We start from the raw sequence: 10,290 nt of genomic DNA on the forward strand, positions 1-10,290 counted from the left end.
TATATATATAGAATATATATACAATATTTTTACCGAGGCCAACGGGTGCCCGTGCCCCCCACCCCCAAGCGTAGGTCCGCCCCTGGCTCAAAGGTGATGTAACGACCCGACTGGTCGTTTTGCATTTTCGAACCCCGTTCCCTTAAATAATACTTTCCGCACTTTCTTTAGCTAATTTATGACTTGCGGGGACGGGTGGTTCGGAAGTTAGAAGAGTTTTGAGCAAGAATAAGCCTAGTTGCTTCTTTAAGTCTCTTTAAAAATGTCAAGTTTGACTTCGGTCAACATTTTGGGGAAACGGACCCGGAATCATGATTTGACAATTTTTGAGGGTCCGTGGGGAAATATGGGACCTGGGCGTATGCTCGGAATCGAATTCCAAGGTCCCTAGCCCGAGTAATGAATTTTTATATGAAATTGTTAAGTTTAAGTTTCTAAGATTTAAATAAACTAAGAAATTATTGTTTTCCTAGGTATCAGGTTCGAATTTCGATTCCGAAACTTGGTACAAGTCCGAAATATCAGTTAAGACTTACCTGTAAAATTTGGTGTCAATCCGAGTGGTTTAAGGGCATTTTGACCCGTTAGGAGGAAATTTAGAACTTGAAGGTTCAATGATTTGAATCATTTGGTTTTGGGGTTGATTCCCTGATTTAGCGTTGTTTTAAGCGTTTCGAGGGCTCGAGCAGGTCCGCCTCGTGATTTCAGACTTGTCGGTATGTTCGGGCGGGGCTCGGGAGCCCCGAGCGTCAAATGGTCGAGGTTCGAGTGAAGTTGAAAACTTAGGAAAAACCTTATCTGCTGCTTCTGTCATAACCGCTTCTGCGGCTCTTGGACCGCAGAAGAGAGACCGCAGAAGCGGTCGTTTTATCGCAGAAGCGGAAGGGGCCAGGCCCAGGGGAAACCGCAGGAGCCGACACCTGACCGCAGAAGCGGTCCATCCGCCCAGGCCCAGAACCGCAGAAGCGGTGGGCTTTTCGCTTAAGCGGCCTCGCAGAAGCGAGGTTATGACCGCAGAAGAGGCCCAGGCCCCCTTGCCCATTTCCGCAAAAGCGGCTCATGTCTGCAGAAGCGGATCCCGCAGAAGCGGGATACCTTCCGCAGAAGCGGAAATCACTGGGGGCAGAAGGGTTCATTAATACGAACCCAAACTCATTTCTTCCACATTACTCTCAACACTTAGGCGATTTTGGTGATTCCAAAGAGGAGGTTTCAACATAACATTGCAAGGTAAGTAATCCCCACTCATTTTTAGTTCAATACATAAACATTAGGTAAATTTAACACAAAAAAATTAGGTAAAATCAAGGGATTTGAGCTAGACCTAGGGTTTAATGAAAACTAAGGTTTTATCACATAATTTGCCATGTAGTGAACTAGAAATCATATATTTATGATCCTTAGGTGATAGAGAACAACTTCCTTCAAAAATCTCGAAATCCGGGCACGTGGGCCCGGGTCGGAATTTAGGAAACTTGTGTTAATGGTGAGGAAATTGCTTAAATAGCTAGAATTCAACCTTGTAAGCCTTTATTTACTAGTTCTTACTTCGTTTGATTAGTTTGGGATTGTCCGGCTTCGAATTAAGGACTTGGGCTCGTTCTTGGACATAGGGAGTGCACTTTGGAGCGAGGTGAGTCTCCTTTCTAACCTTGTAAGAGGGAATTGTCCCCATAGAATTTTAAATGAGTAATTGTTGCTAAGTGCGGGGGCTACGTACGTACTAGGTGAAGAGAGTCTGCGCGTAGCTACTATATGATAATTGTTCCGGTAGTTTAGGACCCACGTCATGTCTAATTGGGGAATATCTCTTATTTTAAATTGCCAATATGATCATTTTGATTTGCTAGAGACTTGAGGAAATGAAAGGTGAACGTATGAGTTTGTTGAGCCTTGGTAGGAATTCCCTTGTATGTAATTGAGCCTTATGTGCTTTTCTTGATATTTTCTTGATGATTATGGATCGGGCTGATCGCCTCGGTGATAATAGATGCATCTATGGTTCGTGCCGCTCGACCCTTGGCAGTGCACAATTTATTTTCTATTGGAGCGGGCCGTCGACCTCGGCATGTTTGTGCATGATTTATATGCTTACATTTAGTTATGACATGATCACTCATTTGATATGAAAAAGGGAAAACTGGTAATTTAATTAGGACAAGAACATGAATATGACTCTTCTATCAAGCGTGTGTTATTGGAGATCCTTCATGCTGTATATCTCACTTTATTATATCTCGACCTTAGTAAGTATCAAGTCGACCTCTCGTCTCTACTTCTTCGAGATTAGACGGGATACTTACTGAGTACATGTGGTTTATGTACTCATGCTACACTTCTGTACTTAATTGTACAGGATTTGAGGCAGGTGGATCTGGACATCATCCTGGTGCGCATCAGTGAGCACGCTTAGGGACTTCTACGGTGAGCTGCCTTCTCTCTCATGCCGATCCGCAGCCGAAGGAGTCCTTTCTTGTATTTTTGATTTCTGTCTATCCTGATTCAGATAGTAGGATAGTGTTTCATTCTTTTTGTGTATATTCTATGGGTCGCCCGTAGCTTGTGACACCAGGTCCTGGCACACACTGTAGTAGGCATTCATTTTGGGGGTTGTATCGCTATTTTAGCACTTTATGATCTTTACTAGTTTTATCTTTAAATTTAAAAATTCTAGTATCACTGTCTTTGACTAAAGTAAAATGAGAACTTAATCACACTTCCGCATTCGGCTGGCCTGACCATGGTGTTAGGCGCCATCATGACCTATTATGAAAAATGGGTCGTGACAGGTGCTTTCAAATTAATTAGTCAACGACAAACTGCTTTTTACCAAAAGTACTTTTTTGAAAATCACTTTTCAAAATAAGCTGATTTTAGAAGGTTCAGGGAACCTTAGAGCAGACCTAGGTCACGAGTTCGAGTCGTACAAACAACTACTAATGCTTGAATTAGGATAAGTTATTTATATTTCACCCTTTAAGGTGCGACCCTTCCCCATGAATGAGGAATACTTTGTACGTTGGGCTGCCCCTTTCTTTAGAAGCTTGGCCAAACAGGCTATGGGACTAGTTATGAAACGCGATTATCTAAGTAGCAACTATCAAATTACACGACAATAATAATCTCTTGTATGTTGGGCAGGTCTAAAATAAACTATTTATGTGTCTACATGAGCATCTTTAGTTATGTTTTATCAAAAGTGTGTACCTTCAGGCCTCATTTGTTTGTACTTAATCGAGGTATGAATCTTAATTATTCAGATCTCATTCATTAAGTGTGTTTGTATTTAAATTCTGAATCTTAACTATTTAAGTCTATTTGTTTTTTCAATTTTATAGGTCTGAATAGACTCGATGAATAAGATCTATACCAGAATCTTAATACTATTAAGATGTTTTACATTCGAGAATTTATGTAAAAATGATTTTTCACTATTACTCCTAAACTTTCACCACTAATCACCATCACCACTATTATCGTTGTCCCACATGATTATACGCTGCCACCACCCACTATCCACCAGCCATTACTACCTTCCTCAGCCACAACACTACTGTTGTCACGCACAAATATTAGTTGTTACTACCCCTAGCTATCATTTGCAACCGTCACCATCAACTAGTATTATCACAATAATCACCAATCACCGCATCAACTATCATTATATATCACCCATCACTGTTATCGGTCACCACGACCGTCACCACCCCCCCCCCCCCATCAATCACCCGTTAACTATTATTGTCATCCACCAACTACTATCCATAATCAGCACTGTCAACTAAAACCAACACCACCACTAGCTACCACCCAGTCCGCACCCACAACCACCGCTGTTAGCCATCATCACCACCAAACACCATATAATTTTAAAAAAATATTTTATTAGTATAGTATTACATTAATTAGTACTATTTGATTTGAATTTATACTCATTAATTTTTAAATAAAGATAAGTTTTACACATTCAGACGCAGAGAAAAAATAGTTTTAATTATTCAACATTTAGATCTTAATACAACATCTTAATATTCAGATGTATATTCAGATGCAGACGTGTTAATCTTAATATACATAATAATATTTAGACGTGCATTCAGATTTAGACGTATTAATCTTGATAAAAATAAATGAGGCCTTAGTTTACGTTACATTTAAGAAATACTATATTTTACTAAATTTATTTGGAAGAAGTACGTAATTCACTTAGGGTGTGTTAGGGGTGTGCATTCGAATCGGTTTATCGATAAATCGAATCGATTATTTGTTATCGAAATCGAAATCGAAAAAACCGAAACCTTATTGAAACGATAACGATAAGCATATGTACAAATCGATAATCGATAAGTAATTATCGATAAGGGTCAAAATCGAATCGATAAATCGAATGCACACCTCTAGACTGTAGACACTTGTTAAATGAGTAATTACATATTTGTGTAGATTAATATAACATACATAATGTATATATATTCCGCTACTATTTTGAAAGCGGCTATACAATATTATTTTCCCTAATCTATACCCTTTCCTTTACCCTAAGTCCCTTACCCTATTATTTCCTCTACCACATTTAAGGAATGATCATATTTAAAGATCAAGGGAATGGAGTTCAAATTAATGGAAAACAGAATTAGTCGTGATGAAGTGTTTTGTTTTGTTTTGTTTTTTTTATACCGTTGGAGTGTTGGTGGCATACATTTGATCCCTTACTTTAGTTTTGTTGCATGTGCTTGTTGACACAATTTTTATATTATAAGTGGTGTTCGTCTTATTTTAGCTTCTTTTTGTCCATATTAGTTAGGCGCGTTTATAGCGATATACTTTCCGTGGAATCCCGCAAATTTTCTTATTGGTGTAATCGATAACCGAATCGATAAGCCCCCAAAATCAATAAATCGAAATTGAAAAAATCGAAACCTTATTGAAACGATAACGATAAGCACATGTACAAATCGATAATCGATAAGTAATTATCGATAAGGGTCAAAATCGAATCGATAAATCGAATGCACACCCCTAGGGTGTGTTTGGTACGAAGGAAAATGTTTTCCATGAAAAATATTTTCTTAGAAAATGTTTTCATGAAAGATGAGTGGTTTTATCACTTATTTTCCCTTGTTTGGTTGATGAATGAAAATCTTTTTTAGTGTTTGGTTAGAGAGTAGAAAATATTTGTTAGAAAAATAATTTTTTATGCTACTCCCCCCCCCCCTCCCCCCAAAATACTCAACATTTTCATGACTCTAATTTCTTCAAGAATTTAATTCTTCTTCTAAAAATTCATACAAACCCAAAGGAACTAATGCGTTGCTTTGCTTTTTACTCAAAAACAACATTAAAATTTGTGCTCCATAACTAAAAAAATACCAATTTTTTTTTGGGTTAAAAAAGAAAGTACTATTTCTACAACATGAAAATAAAGTACTCATTTTGTTGAAATAAAAAAAAATACTTTTCTACATCATGACCAGAAAATACTCATTTTGTTGAAATGAAAGAAAATACAAATACATCATGAAAAGAAAATACTCTTTTTGTGAAATAATAGAAAATACTTTTTACTATATCATTTTGTTGAAATGAAAGAAAATATTTATTTTACATCACGAAATGAAAGTTTTTTTTTGTAAAAATGAAAAAAAAAATTTATTTTACATCACGAAAAGAAAGTTTTTTTTTGTTAAAATGAAAAAAAAACTTTTTTTATATCGCGAAAAGAAAATACTCATTTGTTGAAATGAAAAAAATACTCTATCTATAATATGAAAAGAAAGTACTATTAATAATATTTTTATTTAATGTGGGTTGGGGGTGGGGGTGGGGGTAGGAGTGGAGGTGGGCAGAGGCGGATCCAGGATTTTAAGTTTATGGGTTCCTGTCGCAATTTCAAATTAATATACGATAATAACTGGGTTCACAAATAGATATTTAATAATTTTTTTAACAAAAATACAGGGTCTATGCAAAAGTTACTGGGTTCCCGGGAACCCGTATCTTACACCCTAGATCCGCCCCTGGAGGTGGGGCGGGGTGTGGGGTGAGTTGGTGGGGGTTGGTGGGAATCGGGATTGGAAGGAAGGTTGGAAAGAGTTTTGAAAAATGTTTTCTGTTCTCTTAATAGCCAATTGTAGAAAAATGAATTCGCGAGGAAAATATTTTTTAAAATATTTAAAGTAATCAAATATGAAAAAATTAAAAAGTATTTTTTGAAAAATATTTTCCTTTGTACCAAACACACCCTTAAATTGGAAAATAAGACATTAGGACGGACTTCTCCCAATTTATTTCTCGGAATTCGTATCTTTAAGAAATCCCAAGTGGTTGAAATAAAAGAAAAAAAGAAATCCTAAGTGCTCATGAAAATCAGAAACATCAAAAGTAGGCGGATCAACGTGAGAAAAATTAGTACCAAAAATAGACAACAAAAATAAGACTCAGAAAATTTGAGGGAAATGAATCGAAGAAATCCGCTCCTATGGTTGGTTTCTACTTTCTATGATTTAACAACTCTCGTTTTTTTTTCCACAACTAAGATCTTTAAAATTACCTAACTCTTGTGTCTTAATTAAATATAATAGTGTAAAAAGTGTTTAGTTTTGCCCAAAAGATTAAAATTGTTCAGGTAAATATTTAAAAGGGCTATTTTAAATTAGAACTCAAACATAAGGGACTATTTTTGCTATTTTTTCGCAACTATCGTTGAGGCCTTTTCAAGAATTTACAACATATTTTATGGTTGCAAAAATGACAAGATTAAATTTGTTATGGAATGAATTGTGTCTTTTACCTTAATCATGACACCTTTTTTTCTAATAGAGACATGGTGTGTTAACGTATACGTAAATTTTGGAAAAGTCGCATTCCTTTAACATTTTAAATTATTTTTGGAAAATGGTCACGTCCAAGGTATATTGCTTATTTCACTCTTTTAAAATATCGATGCCTGTTATTAGAATAAGTATCGAAACTTTTTTTTTTAAATGTTTTTTTACTGGTATTTCAACACTTTGGATTTTATGGACAGAAGCTTTTCGGCCGACAAATTTTCCTTCATTTTCTCCCACAAAATTTGAATGTCATCTCATTTTTGATAATATATACAAAATAGAACTTGTATTTTTCGGAAAAGGAATAATTTCATTACAATATTAGAAATGATTGAAAATATGTAGGTATATTCGGGACGGATTGGATTCTTAGCACCAAATAATGGTTCTTTTTCCCTCTCAAAAATACATGTCATTTATAGATGAGATTTACCGCTTAAGAAGACAAAAGTATGGGTCATCTTCCTACATGTAGTTTATTTTTTAATTAAAACTAAAGCTAAAATTAAAGAGGTTTCACTTTTAGACTGCTTTACATGTTATGATGTATTACATGGCCTCCTAAAAAGATTATAGTGTATAAGATGCACATTTCCTATATGTTTGAGCAAAAAAGTGTTAAACCTTTTAGCTATACCAATTAAAGATAAATTAAAGGGTGAATCTTAATTGAGTTTAATAAATTCTAGATCAAATAAAATAGAATATCCGTTGAGTAGCGCTTAAGAGTATTAAATAATGGATTTAATGCTCTATAATTAACAATAAATATGATAGCATGAATATGTAATAAATGCAAATAATGGCAATGAATATAACAAGAAAAGATCTACCACCCAATTATTATATGATTGGGATGTTCCTTCCTCTGTCAACGATGTGGAAAAGTGAGAAGTCCAGATGGATGTGGAATCTTTGGATCTATGGATAAAGATTGAACAACGTGTGCTTAAATAATATTATCAATGAACTAGACAACTTTTGAATATTCTCCTTTCACATCCTTTACAATGTATTCTTATCAGAGAGTCAAGAAGAAGGTCCCTTTTTGTCTCCTACCTCTTCCTATTTATAAGGGATATTCCCCAAAAACCCTAAAAAGTACATCATAAAGAATATCCAAATGGACCTATGCTACCGTTATTTTTCTCACCTGGGCTGCCTACTCCTGGCACCAGCCTGTGAAAGCAACCTTCAATCATTATATCATGGTCGACCTCGTCCTTTGTCTTATTTATTCGTTACCGCCGAGTCGCCAAATTTAGACCTATATAGTTAGTGTTAGTCCCTCCGCTTGTTGAGGTCGTGGCCTTGCACGCCCTCGATGAGCGAACATGATTTGCCTTTGTTTCGGGAGAATTTGGCTGTTGCATAAGCCGGGTCGACAAAGGTCGAGGGAGTGACATAACCAGTGGAGTCATGATTGGTGTGGTTGCCGCGGGGTGACGTCATAGCCACGTGCATCATCATTACGCAGCTTCCCGAGACAGCATCTGCATTCCAGTCGCTTTGGTTCTGATGCCATTGACTCTTTTGCTTCGATTCTCGCGCCATTCAACCCTATAAATAGATGGAGGTTTTGTTTTTCAGAAGTTTCCACCATCTCTTTCCTTGTATGAACAATGTTCTCTTTCGATCTTCTTGCCAGCTTCTGCTCTTGATTTTGCTCTCACAATTCCATATCTCTCATTCTTACCTGAGTCGTTACCTCCTTCTTCAGGTTTAGTAGCATACTTTTTATTGTCGTCATGTCACACACCCTTCGTATTCACGAAGAAATTTCTGATGCCACTCAGTTATCGGTGGCTCCTCCTTTCAGCGGCGAGGATTTCGTGGTTGAAGAGGATGAGAGCTTTCCCACCGTAGAGGAGATAATTCCCAGAAACCCCTTGTCTAGAAGCAATTTCCAGAAGGAACCTGCTCCCGCTCCCGTTCAGGTGATCTCTGAGACCGGGCCGTCTCATATAGCTGAGCTCCGATCTACATATCATATCCCTCCTCACATCGAGATAGTTCCGGCTGGTGGCGACATCGTGGAGGTCCATCGACCTGGGTACTGTGCCTTTTACGTCTACCCTTTCTTAATTGGTTATACTCTCCCTCTTCTCCCCCTGGCAGAGGAATTCTGCCGATTTTACAACGCCCGGCGCAGTTATCCCCATATTTGTATAAAGCTTTTCTGATGCTGACGAAGTATGCGGAATTGGCCGGTTGCGAGGTCGACATCTGCCATCTACTACACTTGTTTTCGCCGAGTTTTTACTGAGGCACTATGATACATCTGCGACATCGCGGGACCAGAGGGCTGATAGTTGGAATGGACGACAGGACGAATCAGAGGTTTTGGCACAAATACTTCTTTATCAAAACCGAACACTTGGTATCAGACCCTGCTGGATTTCCCGAGCAGTGGAACCATAATCGTAGGTGTTGTTGGCATACACTTGTTGTCTTCTTTTTGTCTCTTCGTTTTTCATTCATTTGTGGTTTCTTTGTGTTATTTTTTTAGCTGAGAGGCGTGCACCCTTTCCCGTCGTCGGCATTGAAGGCTAGGTGGCTCGCGTGTTACCTCACATGGGGCGGGTATTCGAGATTGGGCGTTTTTCTACAAACGTTTTGGACCGAAGGTCCCGTCAAGTAAGTGTTACTTTTGTTTCGGCCTTCCGTTGTTTACCGTTATTTGTTGATACGACCTCCTTATGGTGACAGGTCGACGTACTTCAAAAAAGAAGGCTCCAGTGCCGGCGTTTCTCCAGGTTCTCTTTGGCGAGCGGTGGGGGTGAAAACAATTATGCCTTGAGTTCCCTCAAGGCCTCGATGCATTCTGAATTCCACTGGATCCCGTTATCTTTTTTTGGCACGTTGAAGAATTGTGGCACCTGTCGGATGACCGTGAGATGAACCTTGATAGGGCGGCTATATGGCCGGTCAGCTTTTGCACTTGTTTCTTGCTGGTTAACACATCAGGTATCCCTTCAATGGCTTTAATTTGATCTGGGTTGACATCGATGCCTCTTTGTGACACCAAGAAACCGAGGAATTTGCCTGAGGTTACGCCGAAAGGCACATTTTTCGGGGTTTAATTTTATGTCGTACTGCCTTAATATACTGAAGGCTTTTTTAAGTGGTCGATGTGGTCTTCTTTCCTTTTTGATTTGACCAACATGTCGTCGATGTAAACTTTCATTGTTTTGCCGAGTTGATCCTAGTACGTCTACTGATGGGTGATGAAAGTAGTTTTTTCTTGGTCCTCCTCCTCCATGAGGATTTGGTTGTAACCTGAGTAGGCGTCCAAGAAACTTAACAATTCGTGTCCCGCAATTGCGTCGATGAGCTGGTCGATGTGAGGTAATGGGAATGAGTCCTTCGGGCAGGCCTTGTTCAGGTATGTGAAATCCACGCACATCCGCCATTTTCCTTTTTTCTTTTTTACCATGACCACATTGGCGACCCATTGGGG

The sequence above is a fragment of the Nicotiana attenuata genome, unplaced genomic scaffold, assembly GCF_001879085.1.
Source record: "Nicotiana attenuata strain UT unplaced genomic scaffold, NIATTr2, whole genome shotgun sequence".
In the NCBI taxonomy this organism is placed as follows: Eukaryota; Viridiplantae; Streptophyta; class Magnoliopsida; order Solanales; family Solanaceae; genus Nicotiana; species Nicotiana attenuata.